Source organism: Coloeus monedula, assembly GCF_965178545.1.
Source record: "Coloeus monedula genome assembly, chromosome: 7".
Classification (NCBI taxonomy): domain Eukaryota; kingdom Metazoa; phylum Chordata; class Aves; order Passeriformes; family Corvidae; genus Coloeus; species Coloeus monedula.
In genome coordinates this window covers 24,067,382-24,083,363 of record NC_138787.1, presented here as the reverse complement: position 1 = coordinate 24,083,363, position 15,982 = coordinate 24,067,382, and the positions used below count along the sequence as shown (strand labels likewise).

The window sequence follows — 15,982 nt, the reverse complement described above, 5'->3', positions numbered from 1 at the left end:
AGCAACTTTTACTTCTTTTTTTTTGTTGTTGATACATCTGCTCCCTCCTTCTTTATTAATCATCATGGTGGGAGATGGGTATTTCTCCAATAGAAAATGACATCCATCCAGAGAAACTGCTGGAAGCATTTGGGTCCTGTATGAGTGACCTGGAGCCTGCTGTAAGCAAAGATCTGAACATACAGTGGTAGAGCTGCTTCATTTAAGCTCCTGTGTTTTTTGGGTGTACCAATATCATATCCCATGAGGGGCCTAGGACCAAAACACTGCCACAGAGCCCACTGAGATGTGGTGTCTCCTACTCTCCTCTCCAAGTGCTGTTTGCAAGCATGGCTACACACAATGGAGAGCAGTTTTGGAAGCAGAGGAGGAGTGTCTGTAGCCAGTTCTGGAGGGTCACAGGAGATGGAGAATCACATAGAGGAAAGGAATTTTCCCCTCCAGCTCTGAGCAAAACAAGGTGTTGGGAATTGGTGACTCAAGTTGTGATTCATGCTTTGGTCTCCTCTTGTTCCTGGAGCAGCATGCTGCTGTTAGATGAGGGCAGGGAGTGAAGTCAACAACCTGCTTCTGAACAAACAGAGGGGAAGAGGAGGAAGGAGGAGGAATTGCTCACCAACTGAACAGTGAGCAGCAGGCAGGAAACTCAGGGTGTTTTCTACTTGTATTCCCCTTGCCCACAGCTCTGACCTGGCTGGTTCCAGCCGAGGGCGTGAGCAAACCTTTGTTCTCAGTTTTCTTGGCATGGGTGAGCAACGCGAAAGATTTGTTTGCTTTTTGGATTTTACTACATTGTCACACTCAAAGAGAAATAATCAAACCTCTGAACTGCAGAAGGGCTCAGGGGGAACTGGTAGGAAAATCAGCTGGCATCAGACTGTCAACAAGCCCACAACACTCAAATTGTGCCAGGGACTTCCACACAGCCCATCAAATCTCACCTTGTTTTCTGTTTGCTTTTCTTGGTTACGTGGTACCCCTTGCTTTCCCTACACTATAAAAATGTGGGGCAGAGGCAGCAGAGCAAGCACTTCTCAGTGCTGGTGGCTGATCATGCTGGGGGTGGGAACTACACTGAGGGCTGACTCCACAGCTCCTCAGACCCCTGCACTTTAGGTGAAGAACTTTTCATAACTTCCTTTGTTTAGATTACCACTAAATTCAAACCAGACCTGCACTCCCCATCACAGACAGGCCAAGGTGATGGCCTTGCTATTGCAGCAGCACCAAGGGAAACAGAACCCTTTATCACAGCCCTGCACCAGGCTGGGCTTGCTTGTGGAAGACTGTAAGGCTGGGTAAACACAATGTCGTCAGGCCTGACCACCCATATGTAAATTCTAAACTATGGAGCTGGGATTAAATCACTTGTAAAAAGTGATTCTGCTCTGGTTTTGCACACAGAAAATAATTTTATAGCTGATCTTACTGTACTTAGACCTACAGAGGTACATTGCTTCACTGAAACACAGGGTTTGAATAAGGTTATTCTAGAATAACCAAAACAGATAAGAATGCTTAACTTAGCACCCAAGCAGCTACTAAATACTGAGGAAAATGGGCTCAGGTACTGCATGAAAGCAACTCCATTTCTGAAGTTTCCCAGCAGCTGGACTCGGCCAGTTCGATTTCCATTTACAGACACTCAGGCCACTCGTTCTCGCCAGTGGCTGCCGTCTCTTCTCGAGAAAAGAGCAGAATTTGTGGTTTCAGGAGCCTTTTGTGCAGAGTGCTGCCATCTTATGGCTACTCTGCTTCTCTGGAGTAAAAAAATGAGTATTCTCAAACTCACGTAGGAAAAAGGTGATACTAAGAGTCCTGTTAACTTTTAGCAATATTTTGCTTTGTGACTTATATAAAAACCTTTGGAGATGTTCACATCTTTGTTAAACAATTTATTCACTTATTATATTAGAATTATAATTTTGTTGGCATCCTTTTCTCAAATCCCATCTCACATTAAATAGAACATTACTTCCATTTTCTTTGCTATAAGCTTGGTTAAAAGCTTCTGAAATGTCAGAAACTGTGCAATATCTTTGTCAGTGTAGATTATTACTGTATTTTATAAATCTTGCGTTATTCTTGTGTGTTTCTTCTGAAAGCAGGAAGGAAATTTAAACCAACAGTGTCTGCTCACATGGAAACAGGGATATTGGAAAAACAATATTGTACAAAATGATTAGTACTTCTACAATTCAAAGTACTTGTCAGAACTGTAGATATTATATATATCTAATAAACCCATGCAAAACAAGGAATATGTAAATAGGGCCACCTCTAAGTAAAAATAAAATCAAACTAAATCAATTCCAAGTATTTTGCTGAGCAATACCAAAAGGAAAAAGCAGAGCAGGTTTCTCTAACAATGTTTTCCAAGAGTTCAAAATGATTAATCATGTAAATACTGTCAATAATATTAGATCCACTTATGCTTCTTATCTCATATGTTTGTTGTGCTTTAGTCTGACACTTGGCACAGAGATCTGTCAAAATTTTAAACCAATCTTTAAAAAAAGTTAGTTCTTAACATTTTGTAGCATGTTGATATGACACAGGCCATAGAGTCGTGCTTTATATCTGGACCAATAAATTAACAGAAATTTCAAAAAATACTATTGCCATAGTTATAAAAAGCAGAGGGCACAACGCTGCAAAGGATCTTATAGATGCTGAAGATGTGTCCTTTCACCTTACACAGCTCTCTTAATAAACTTATGGAAATCCATCATAAGTCTTGTCAGACTGCTTCACTCTGGCAGAGAGGCAAAGAGAAAGTGGCTCTACTCACCGTTATGCAAGAGCTACGGGAATTCGTATTATCCAGTTTGCAAGCAAATAACTTCCATTTTACTGTGATACACACACCTACTGTGGTTTGTCCCTGTCACTCTCACTAGAAGGCTTTTTCAGAGACTTCACTCTTCTCATGGCTGGAAACCACCTCAGCTCCAGCCTGGATGGACTAACTCTCAATATATATCCATTTATTTTAATGACAACATTGTCTGGCAACTTAAATAGCTTCTTTCCTCCCTAGTATTTGCCCTGCCCTTCTTTCCCCTCCCCTTGATGTATTTATAGAGAGCAATTGTATATCCCTCATTCTTTGTTTTGTCCAGTACTAATTTTCTGCATTTCTTTCAATGCCATTTCCTAATTATGGCTGACAGACTGTTCTCAGTACCCAGAGGAGCTTTGACCAGAGGAGCCTCCTACAATGGTGTTTGTACTCATGTATCCCTTCTTTAAGTCTCCTACATGATCTCTAAGGAGGATCAATTTTGCCTTTCCCATGGTTCCACCCCAGTTCTCTTGGGATCCTTCTGCGACTGACCAAGACATTATGGTCTTCCCCTTACCCAACCAACTTGCCACAATTTACAACAGAAATCATTTCTACCTCAGTCTGGGTGTGATCCAGCACTTGTACTATTAAGTTCTACCCCACACCTCCAGCTCTCTGTTCCTCCATAATGGAACCGATATTTTTCTCCTCTGACTAGACCACTTTTAGCAACAATGGAAGTGTTAACACTTTGAAGGACTAGATGAAACAGTGATGCTTGAAAAGCTCTACTCAACCTTAAGGTAGCCCAGTAATTCCCTTTCTAGAGCAGCTGGCACCATGCAAACATTTCCCCAGCCCTAATACATTGTATTAAACATTTATTGTTTATTTTCTCTATTTTATCTTCACTCTATTGTTCATTGCTTCTTGCAAAATGTATACAAAATTTCCAGATTACTAAGGTTAATTAATGAAGCTGTAGGCGTGAGTTCACTACTTCTCTCTCCTTTGTTTTGGGATATCTTTAAAGGAAAACTTGATACTGTACCTGAAATTTAATTTTTCTTCTTTGAGCAATTTAGGTTGGATAACAAACACCACTTCACTGTGGGCCCACTACACCTTGTTTACAAATTTTCAAGTGTGTAAATGTTAGCTTTAATTTCTACAGATTCTCCCATTTTTCTCCATGATCTGTACCATCATCTTTACAGAAAAGAAGAAAGAGAATTTGCTTGGTTTCTACACAGTCTTTAATCTCTACCAGAGAGAGTACTTGCCACGTACCAGATTCCCTTTTATTTGTGTGGTAGAAGAAACTTTCATTCTTTCAAATATTGTTACAGATGGTAAGTCTGTAAACATGACAGATCTGACTGCACCCTCTTCTTCCAGGTTCCCAAAATTCCATTTTCACTGATGACCTGGTATGCTGCGGACTTTCACTCTCTTTGCTAACTTCTAATATTTTTATTTCTTTTCTAAGGATTTGTAACTCTTCATTCTCTCCTTACAGTAAAAATTACAGATTTTTAAATTATTATTTAAATTAAAGAAATTTTAATAGGTTTGGAGCCTTCATCCAATTAACATCACTAACTAATTTCTTTAGGTACAATACTTCACAAGGACAAATTTTGAGAAATGAACAGGACTATTCTTGTTCATTCTTTCATTTATTTTCAATTTAATCAAGTTGAGATAACTTTAGCTAGGTTATTTTCTACAACCAGCTGCTCTATGTCATCACTACCTAACAAAGATCCCCTAGAATAGCATCATGGTAGTCCAGTGACTGCTTGCTGATGAAATCTGCCAGCTATTATACCCTGGAATAACTGGCTCTACTGTTATCAGCAACATTTGCTTTATACTCTGTTTCTGATGAGTTAAAATCTCCCACAATGAGGCAACACTTGGGAGCTTCTCTTTCATGCTCATCATCTGAGTTAGACCTATCTGTCACATGTTGCCCCTTAGTGGCCCTTCAGAAGACCTTTAGTTTGGCAAATTCCTTTCTGCCCCTGCCACCTCTCTCTGCCTCTGTAGGCAACTTCACTGCTACTGAGTGATGTCTCTGTGCCACTGGTTTTATTTCCAGTTTTCTTAAAAGACTACACATTAGTTTAAGTTCATTTCAGTCATAGGTGACCCATCCACCATCCTTCACTATTCTTGGAAGATTTGGGGTCATCTTGGATGCTGCAGCTCTAGCTTGTGTGTGCAGTTTTTGTACACAAACATCTTGGCTCAATTTCTGTGACAGTGTGAAGGTTTTTTTCAAGTATCACATCCCTTTTATTCCTAACACCCAGGGCACACACACCACATTCGCACCTGTGTCAGTGCTGATTTTGCCTGTCCATTTTTCTCCCATCTGATATTTCTTTCTCCCTAAATTATTCATCACATTCTGCTTTTCAGAACCAGGCATCAAAATACTTACAAGTGTCCCCCCGACATCCTCTCCCATTTCTTAGAATTCTTGTACTGATTATACTTATGTATAAATATATATATGTTGTTATCATCTATTATTTTGTAACATGCTACATGACCTAACCCTTATACTATATTGATACCAATTATAGAAATCTTGGTTCCAGAAAATCAATGTCAAGTTTGCTCCAACAGAGTTCATCTAGTTTGTGTGAAAAATCCTCCTTCTTCTCAAAAGCTAAATTCCTCACAACACTCCTCATAACACTAATTCTTAAGACATCTGCTGCTCTTTATTATCTTGCATGCTTTAACACACCCTCTTCAGGAATGAAACCCTGGAGTGGGAGCTTTTCCTTCAGGACAAACCTACTCACACAGATTTCCTCTGGTTTTCATTCTTTCCTTCAGTCTTTTATCCTACAATGTGAACTGCTACAGTTATATTTCATCCCAGAAATGATTGCACTGCCAGCAGCACTAAAATGGCTTCTGTTTTATAAATGGAATAAATAATAAACTGCATGCACATACTGTGTGTGTATTTGCCTGGAATACAATAATTTTAGCTTAAAACTATGCTATAATAGTACTGCTGAACTTACGTTTGTGAGGCAGTTTTAAAATAGTTTTTGTTAAAATAAGTGTATCTTTGCATGAAAGAGCTAAAATGAAAGCTTGCATATACTTTTGAACTTGAGTAGCTTTGTGAAATGTCTCATCAGTTCTCCTGGAGATATTTTAGTCATTGGGAGTTAATCATTACCTGAAATTATGGGAAAAACCTATTCAAAACCAGTCTACCATGTAGTGTTGTGTTAGGGAAGAAATGCAGACACTGACTCATAGCTGTCAGTTATTTATTCAGTCTGTTATGATGTGATTCTTTCCAACATTATTTTTATTTTGAAATACAGTAAGATGCTGATCTGGGGGATGAGAGTAAGACCCTGCCCACCCTAATCAGTGGAGACATTTGAGTGTCAAACGACCAGAGGAACACCACAAAATTTTAAAACTGCATGAGAAACATACATAAAGGTAAAGAGATTAATGAGTTATGTTAATCTGGAAGAGGCATCTGAATGCTCTCTTAAATCAGAAAAATTGTGCTCGGCAATGTCTGAGAGCAACAGGGTAAACCAAATAAAAATTCAAACAGGTCAAACACTGGTGTTATGGTTGCTCCCAGGACTGTGCCAAGGCATGGATATGGCAATAGTCAAACCTCCAGGGAACAGCAGACACAGGGCTTGGGCTGACACACAGGAGGTGCCTCACTCTGCTCTTTCCATAGACGCAGTCAAGAGCAAACTGGCTCTTAACTTGGGCATATAAGATGTAAAGAGTACACCTTTCTTTCTGTACTACAAAGCCAGGCGAGTTCCTCTCAAGCTCTGTAGTGCATCAACTTTCTTGCATGTAGGGAAAACAGAAACAACTTCTTCTGCCTGTGTCATGTTAACATGAAGATTAGACAGGATGGGTACATTGACATAATAGCCAAAAATAATGGTAAAAATTTGAATTTAGATTATCTAAATAGTAGTGTCAGCACTTGTGGAAAGTGTGTACTTGTCATGTTCTCATGATGTCATAATTTTCTGTCTAATTTTGTGAAATTTGATCAATATTCAGTTTTAAGCATACAGAGAAGTAAACAAAACCATTGCAGTAATTTATTCAGACTGAGCTGACACACAGCTATTCACGATGCCTGTGCATCATATTACTGATAAAAACATTCATTTTTACTAGGTCTCCTTCATCATCAGTTTGCTCAAGGGGAGTAATAAAGCCTATTTTTCCTTCATCCTGTACTGATGTTTATGTTCTCATGTGCTACCATCTGATTTGTCGTGACCACTTCAAAAGGAGTATTTTTCTTTTTTCCCCTGCTGCTTCAAAACCCCCTCTTAAGTTTATTTGCTGTGCTTGTGGGTTGGGCTATGACAGTTTGATTTAACTCATCCTTCTGAACTTGCATATTAATGAATCGTTCAAGACTTGGCCTTTCACGTATATTCTTCTAAGGTCATGGTTTTTATGGTGTATCATTTTCTTCACAAATCTGGTATTGTGCTTCTTCTGTTGTTATAGTGAAGCTTGAGGAAGATTGTTCCTCAGAAATAATTTCTCCCCTCTTACAACCAGAACCAGTCCAGGCTCAGAGTCAGACCAAGCATCACAATCTCCAGCCTGGGCAGCCTTCCTGGCTGAGGAAAGTCCTCAGTGCAGCTCTTGTGGCAGAAATCTGACAATCTCTATCTGTTTACAATGTTTATTAATACTCTGGGTAACAGCACCGGCACCACAGAGGCCTTGATTCTATTCCACAAGGATGGCAGGTAAATATTGCCAGAAGAATAACAGTCCACTCTCAGAAGCAGGGGATTTCCAAATTTGAGGCTGAAAGCCTGAGGAGGACAGCCAAGCACAAGAGATGTGGAAGCCAGGAAAGGGTCAGAGAGGAAGCAAAGCTTGCTGAAGCTGATTTTAAACAACCATTTGAGGTATTGGCTGAGGTTTTAATATCCTCTGCTGTTGGATGAGATTAATTGCTGCTAGCATGGTTCTCAAGGAGGGAAGAAGCATCTTCTAGGGATGCTAAGGGTCATCATTCCAAGTAGGTTTTCTGCTCTGGGGAGAAACGGCAACATTTGCATTTTCTACCCCCAGACAGTTCCGCTAAGGGAAGAAAAGCACTCTCTCCATGACCCTCATAACACACCTCTGCACAGCCAGAAGGCTTTATCATACAAGTGCCATTCCTAACTAGTCTGGCAGAGCCTCATTTCAGGGGCAGCTAGTGCTAAATGAAACCTCATTTGGACCAGGCTCTACCTCCCACACAAGCGGCCTGCAGAAGGCTGAGGATTGCCTTACCAGCCTTCAGGCTGTCTGGGTGCCAGCAATGGGAGACAAACCCTAAGGAGAAGCCTATCTCCAGGTTCACAACTCTGTACCCCAGGAAAAGGATGAGATCCACTGCCAGAGCACTACTACTCCAGTTCTGCTCTGCTGAACTCACCCCACCTGCTTTGGGTGCTACTGGAAAAAAGTACTGAGTTCAGAAAATCAGATGGATTTGTGTTTTCTTAGGTTTAGGATACCAGAGAGCAAGACAGATCAGAGTTTTAATACCAGTGAGATGCTGACGAGGTCACAGACATCTGATTTAAGAGGCATATTCCTAGCTTCCTAAACTTTCAAAAAGAAATATTGTTAATGACAGGACTGACATCTCATGCATTTCCCCAAGCTCCTTCATTCCTACCTGATAGCATGAATGTTTAATTAAAGCTTTGGCAGAGAAGTAGATCAGGACTACTGTATCATTTTCCCTTCAAGACATGCTTCAGCAAGCTGATGCAGATTGCTTGCTTGATGAGATATATCAATATTATAAGGCACCATGTGTCAGGCCAAACACACTAAAGGCTGTGTTAAATTTTAACATAGGTCATGAATCACTTCAACTAATTCAGCCAACCAGAATTAATATGAAAAGTATGAGTAACAAGGGGCTGTTTTTTGTTTTGGTTTTATATAAGCAGGAGGATGAAGCATCTGAGCAAAGGTTCATATGTGACAACCACTGTAACTCGGCTCATGTAGGAATGGTTCAGGCATTTGGACCACAATGCAGAAAGATCTACATTTGCATTTTGTTGAAAACCTCATTATAGCTTTCTGAGAATTAAAATTTTGACAACTTGATTTGGGGGAGACTTTTAAGACCATCAACTCTGATATAAAATAATAAACGGTGTATATGAAACACAACCTTTTTAAAATAAGTTTTCCCTGACATCTCTTGAAGAGAGAACAGGAAATGGTCAAAGTGAATGCTGACTTAGTTTTTCTTTTTTTCACCATTTATTGGCATTGTTAGCTAAATTTCCTTACAAAGTGTTCAACTGTAAAGTTATTTTGAGTTAAGTCACAAACATAAACTAAAATCACAAACTAAAGTGCATTGAATGGTCTTAGACTTTACTTGCACTGATAATGATTGTATGCCCTACACAGCATGATAAGTATTTACATGATCTTACATACTTTGAGCAATATGTCATCATGATTCATTATTCTTTATCTCTCTTTATTTTTGCTGACTTTGCTTCTTTTATAATTCACCTCTGTCTAGACCAACATACAATTCCTTATAAACACAAGCTTAACCATACCTAGACATTCAAGCTCAGCTGGGCAAAGAGGTGATGTTTTCATAAGTTTAACAGTTTGCCTTTCTATTCCAGTAGCATGGAAATACTTTGTTCTCTAAAAAAAAAGTTCTTTTTTTTCTCCTTGTTTTAGGATGTGCACTGATGATGCATCTGACAGTGATGTTCACTCAGGACTATAATTAAAAGCACTTGCTGCAATAAGGTTACTCATTCACTTTCTGCACATTTTTGGTAAGCGTATGGTATCTCAGAACCTGTGCCTGTCACTGGGGACACTGAGCTCCACAGCTCTGCCAGAAGGAAAGGGACCGGTTTTGGCATCGGGAATAGCAGCAGCTCCAGAGTGAAAGCCCATTGTTCGGAAGTGGCACAATCATCAGAGATGGTGGCACAGCAAAAGAAGCGCTGAGAGCATTGCAGCCAGAGACGCGAGTAACAGGTCTATTCATAGCCCTGCTTTTCCCCAGGGGATGGCGTCTTGCAAGCGACTTCATTAACTGCTGACAGCAGACAGACTGCGCCGCGCTGGGAGCGAAAGGGAAACACTCATCAGATGGCCCCAGCCACAACTGAGGAATCGCACAGAAGAGATAACTGGCAAGCATGGTGCTTTCCTTGCCATTCAGAAGAAGTTAGTCACATCCCTGAATGCAATGCTTGTTTCTTTTCTTTCGGCAGGGCTATCTTCTTGTGTGCAGAGTTGCTCTGCACAAAGGGTGCTGCTGTCGATTCAACGCACCCTTGGAATCTGCCCAGGCTGTGGGAGATGGCATCTGAATTCCAGATCAGTTGCTAATTGTAAGAAAACCCCCCAAATATCTTGGCATTTGTTGATTTTAATAGTCGGGAGAAGACACCCACCAAGCCTTGTTACCTGTCATTCACATCCTTGCTGTGTTTGACCTCTTGCACTGTGTGCAGTAGAACTTCCTTCACTCCATGGCCAGCAGGATGTGTGTTCACTTTGGTGTCTCCAAGGCATTTACTCACAAAACAGGGTCACACAGCCCAAATTACCTGTATCCTTAAAACCAGGGGACTTCATCCACATCCATCCTTACTGAACCATCTCTGAGGTTGTTTGCCTGACAGTGCTCTCCACAGTCAAAAGGTCTTACTAACAGCTAAAGACTGAAACACAAGGCTTTCTACACACAGGTACTTCCTCCTTTGCTACAAAAATTTACAGAAAAACGTGTTGCCTTACCTGCTGCTCCCCAGGGCACTTGCGCATTTCTCGTGTGCAGAGCAGACTCTCCGGCACTGCAGACATCCTTGCACCACAGCCCAGCTTTCTGCAGGATCACAGAGAGATTCTCTTTCTCCGCATGGCAGCTGCCTTGCTTCTTACCAGCCCTGAAGCCAAGCCTCTGTTTTAAAAGCACACCACCATCCTGCTCCTTCGAACTTCAGTTTTCTATGGGGATTCTCCAAGAGCCTGTGTTTCAAACATTAATACTTTGATTATTGGCTTTCTTTAGCAGATTTTCTACTCTCCAAACCCTATCTCCTATAGAAAGTCTGACAAAAGCTGGCCTAAAATTCCATTAGTCAAAGTCCTGTTCTCCCAGAGGAAACACTGCTGGTCCTTCATAACCAGGCAGGCTATTTATAGGAATGGTGACAGCGTGTCTAACCCCACAGTACAATGAGAATGAGGCAGTCCAGAGAAGACAGGATGATAGAGGCTGTTCATAAAATCAAAACTGGAATTCATGTTCTGTACGTCAATAGGGATTTAAGCAACCACTTGCTTTCCCCATTCCAGAGGGAAGAAATAAAGGCCCTCTTAGCACAGGGACACACAACACATTGTCACTGGAATAATTAATCCATTATTTTAAAGAGTAATGTTGAAGTTTTGTATCTGTTATAATCCTAATCTCCCCTCTTTCTGCAATGCAGTGCTTCCACCTCACATGCATCTGCTACTTTCACACTTCCCAAAGGAGCCTCCTCCTCATAAACTGCATTGCATGTTCGTCTTAATAGACATAAAACCAGGTTCTTTGATCTGAGCAGCAAAGTACAATTAGTTTGGGAGAGAGAACAGAGGAATCTGAGACAAGCTCCAGACAAAAGCAGAAATGGCAGAGAGGCAGAATTACCTTAGGGAATGCACAAGGAAGCATCAGTGCCAGCTGGGTTGCAAATCAGAGCAGCAAACAGCTGTAACACTCTCTTTTAAGGTACTAGGTGGGAAGCCAGGCATAAAGAGCAGGGGCATCCCAGTGTACATATCATTTCCCTGGGCAGTAGTTAAGGAGCTGTAAGAAAAGAGAGAAGACATAAAAAACAGGCAGAGATGAGATGAGGGTCTAATGCTGGCTTAGGAATGCACCAAAGTGAGAATTAGAAAAACCTGTGAAGAGGCAGGGAAATGACATTACTTGGAGTGGGGCTGGAAGCTACAGTGGCACAGTGGGCTCAGCAGCCCACCAGCCCCTTTCCCATGTCCAGGCTGCCCCGATACAGGGGCAGACCTCACGGGCCCAGCTGAGGACCCCCTCACCACCAGTACTGCCATATTTCCCTCTACCTACACTAATAAATAAAGCCCCCACCTCATCTCTGCAAGACCCAGGTAGGAAGATAACCAGCTCATGTTCCACCCTGTCTCATCACGCCTGGGGCACAGCCCTTTGGGCTCAGGCACATAGGTGGGGAAGGGAAATGGCAGCCTGTGCTGACTCTCCCCATGTTGAAGACTTGTGGGATGTGCTGCCATGGAATTGACACCCTGTACTGTCCTCCCCCTGCTCCTGCCTACAAAGAAATTAAGCCCTTTAGCAAACTTTACCCCCTTTGTTCCTGTAGGTGACTCCCACCAGCGAGCTGTACTGCTTCTGAGGCAGCTGGGGTGTCCCTCAGAGTCTGGGTGATGTCAGGAGCTGCAGGGCACCCTCACAAAGCTCTGACACACTCCAGCTCTGCTCAGCCTGTCCCTGTCCTGAGCTGCCCTCAGGTGGGGCCTGGTGAGCTGCAGTGTAGCACTCAGGGAGGACCACATCTGGAGAACAGAGCCCAGGGAGGGAAGTCGTGGGGACTGATGGAGGTTGCTTCTTTAATGTCAGTGTCACCCATGACTGCGTTTGCTTTCTGCCAGAAAGTTGCTTTGGGCCAGAGATGGCTCCGTGTTCAGTCCAGCCTGTGCTGGGGTGTGAAAAGACAGGGGTGGAAGGCAAGTTCCTGCAAGAGCATCCGAGCTGCAAAGGTGATTCAGAGGGGAGGGAAAAGGGGGACAAACAACAGTCAAAAGAGCTTCAGGGAGCTGGGCATGGACCTAGAGTGGAATTAATAAGCAAAGAAGTAAGGTGAGAGTAGGAGAAGTAGGTTATACTGTAAGAGAAGGGTCCCTTAGAATTGGATGGAAAAACTCACAGAGCACAAAGCTTGCTCTGAAGGAGCAGTGACACTTGTGGCCCCCATGTAAACCCACATCATGGCTTTTCACTGATAAGTCCCTGGAAGCTAATTAGGACCTAAAGTTGTAAGTTGGCAGTTGATTATGAGGCCAGAAGTGTCTGGAGAACATGGGCACAGCAAGAAAGCCCAACACACTCCTCCAGCCAGAACCCATGTGGCATAGGCAGCACCTCCCTGCCCTCCCCATTGTTGGCTCCCTGTCAGGTACAGTGAGACATAAATTGCCTTGGCAAGCTGAGTCTGGTGCACAGGGTCACTGAGCAGCATGTCAGTGATGTGCTGAAAGCTGCTCATGGCAGCTGGGGAGCACAAGGGGAGGGGAGGCTGAGGGTGGTGAGGGGGGCTGAGCTGTCCTGACAGCAGCAGGTGAGACCCAGCACGTCAGCAGCACCAGAGCTCTCCCTGCCCTCTCACAAACCCAGCAGCCCAGCCCATGTGCCAGGTGCTGACATGCATTTATAGATATGCACATGATACCAGTCAGAAATAACATCTTCCTGAGCTTTTAACATTAATGTGGCACTAGGTCTGGGACAGACTAGGGAATTCTATTACATACCTTTAAAAATGGGATTTAAATAGCTACAGAATGACTGGCTAATAGTAAATGGCAATAAAACTTCTCTACCAAATTTGAAAAATCACATGAAAAGAGAAAGACGAAACTCTTCCCCATTGTGCTTGCCTACCACACACACCTTCCAAAAGACATGGCTGGATTTTGGCCTGGATACCTGGAGGAATATATTGTTAATAACTAGAAGTGAATTTGTACTTAGATATGTACTCCAGGGAAAAATATTACCCAGGTTGTCTGCAGTGGTAGCAACTCATTACCATAATTCTTTTTTTCTTCATAGAGGCACAGAATTAAAAGATCTCTTTCCTTCTTAAATAAAGATCCGAGGCTGGATTCATCCCACACATAATTCTGTAATTTCAGATCCTCTTGATTGATTATTTCTTCAGTAATCCCTAAGGATCAAGAACGGAAAATTTGAAGGGAAAGAGGATGTATGTTAAACACAACTATGAGTGCCTTAATGCACAAACAATAAGTAAGACCAGAAAATATTTTTCCTGTAATAAAATGCAGACTCCCATAATCCCCAGAAATTCACTGTTTTTCTTCAGAGCAAACATTTATTGGTAATACACACTTCCCTGAACTAGGTAAAACTCACAGCTGCAAGAACAGTGGTGGTAAACCAGAGGACCAGACATGAAATGAACAAAATTACATGTAAAATTATTTTTGAAAGGCTCAGTGAAATCAAATGCTGTCATCGCTTAAGACAATCCACCTCACTGACTGTACTAAATTTGCCTAGATACACCCGAGAGAAAAAAAATGCAGCTGCCTGGCATAAAACATGGAGATACAGAAACCAAACAAATTCCCATGTGAGAACTTTATCAAAGCAGGGAGAATAAACTCCTATTTACCCGTTATGCAAAATTAGGTAATAGAAATACATGAATATTTTATGGGACAGATTCTTCTGAGACATATTTATTCAAGGTGGCCAAAACCCTCGGGCCTACGTTCTTGAAGATATTTACTTAATCTGTGGTTAAACCTTTTGGTCAAACAAGTGTTTAGTTTTATCACTTTACATCCTGAAGGACATATACTGCCTTTGCTTGATTTGTAGATATAAAAGATGCTGGGGGTAGTGATGGAAGCAGCTTATGTTTTTACTTCTATTACAGTGCTGCTTCAATCAGAAACAGAACTTTGTGGCAGAAATTGCACAAATAGCATACGTATAGGTACAATTTATACCCAGAAATTCAACACAGGTGAATTAATTCCACAGCAGCAGAGGTAAATTTTACACAGAAGTTGCTAGAGAGGAGGCATGACAGTGGGGGTGGAGTCAGAGCATACTGCAATCTGTAAGTAAAGAGCACCTGAAGAGTGTATGGGTTGAGGAGGCACTTCATGAGGCTACAGGAGAGGATGAGCTTTGCCTCTGCTCTCGGGTAAGGGGACTGCTGAGCACTGTGCTGAGGAGAAATGCAGGCACCACTCAGGGTCTGCCCCAGACCGAGCACAGTGCCAGAAATCACTATCCAGAACAGAACTGAGTAGTAAATACATGATTTTTATTCTATCAGTCACAAGCCTGAGTGGAATGAAATGTAATGTAGTGCTAACAATCTCAAAGCATTAATAAGGAAAATTTAGATCAGAATATGATTTTCATAATTAATAAAACAGGTAACTATTGTACAATGCAATACATGCATTGTACATGCAATAAATGGTTACAGGTGTCGTGTAGGACTGAATTACACCACAGATCATTTCATTACAATGCTACAATTGCTTTTTTTTATAACATTCTTAATGCAGTAAAATATCTGAATAAGCCAGAATGAGCATGATTATAATTATAATTATTATTATTAATTAGGCTGCATAAATGAACACTAGTGTTTAAAAAAAAATCAAAGATATTAAAGTCATGAACAGTAGCAACACTGACTAAACAGCTAAACTTCAAACACACTCTTTTCATAGCCAAATCAATTTCTGAAAAACTTTACAAGGTAAAGGATATACCACTAAACCTTTCATGTTATTTACACAAATTATGAAAATAAAGGAAAATACAAATTTATCTGTATTTCATGATGAATTATATTCTCTTTTGCAGCCAGCATCGTATTTTATCAAGAAAGTTGTTGGAAACACAGGGAAATTGTTTAAAAATATTTTTTTAATTCATCAGTTGAACATACTTTTTAATATTATTAACTGCAAATTAGAGTGGTAATAGGAATATGTGCTCTGAAGCCTCTAATGATGTGTTGCACTACTTACCATTCAGGACAGACCTTTCAATTCAGAAAGTGCTGAATGCATTACCAGGACCATTGTCCAGAACCTCTGCCAGACATATCATTTGTCTCTATTGTGGTAATAAAGAGATTCCTGGCATTCTGGTATTAAGAAACCAGAAGTAATATATTAGTTTTACTTTACCTCTGCTACTTAATAACGAGCACATACAATAGAGCACACAGTTTAGAAGACTATGAAGATAGTATCCTATTGAATGACAGACTGTCTGGTTGATTTACATGAAATACCAAGTGCTCGTATGAGAAAAGGTTAAAATTAGATTGA

At 41.3% G+C, this 15,982-nt stretch overlaps 1 protein-coding gene across 1 annotated transcript in view; it reads right to left on the bottom strand.

Annotated features, from left to right (window-relative positions):
• The window catches only part of ITGB6 (integrin subunit beta 6), a 49,246-nt gene extending 38,481 nt beyond the window's left edge, over window positions 1–10,765 (bottom strand). Inside the window, exon 1 of the mRNA XM_082285316.1 lies at window positions 10,628–10,765. The gene's annotated coding sequence lies outside the window, so the exon portion shown is untranslated. The remainder of the gene's footprint in view (window positions 1–10,627) is intronic.
• Window positions 10,766–15,982: the final 5,217 nt, after the last annotated feature.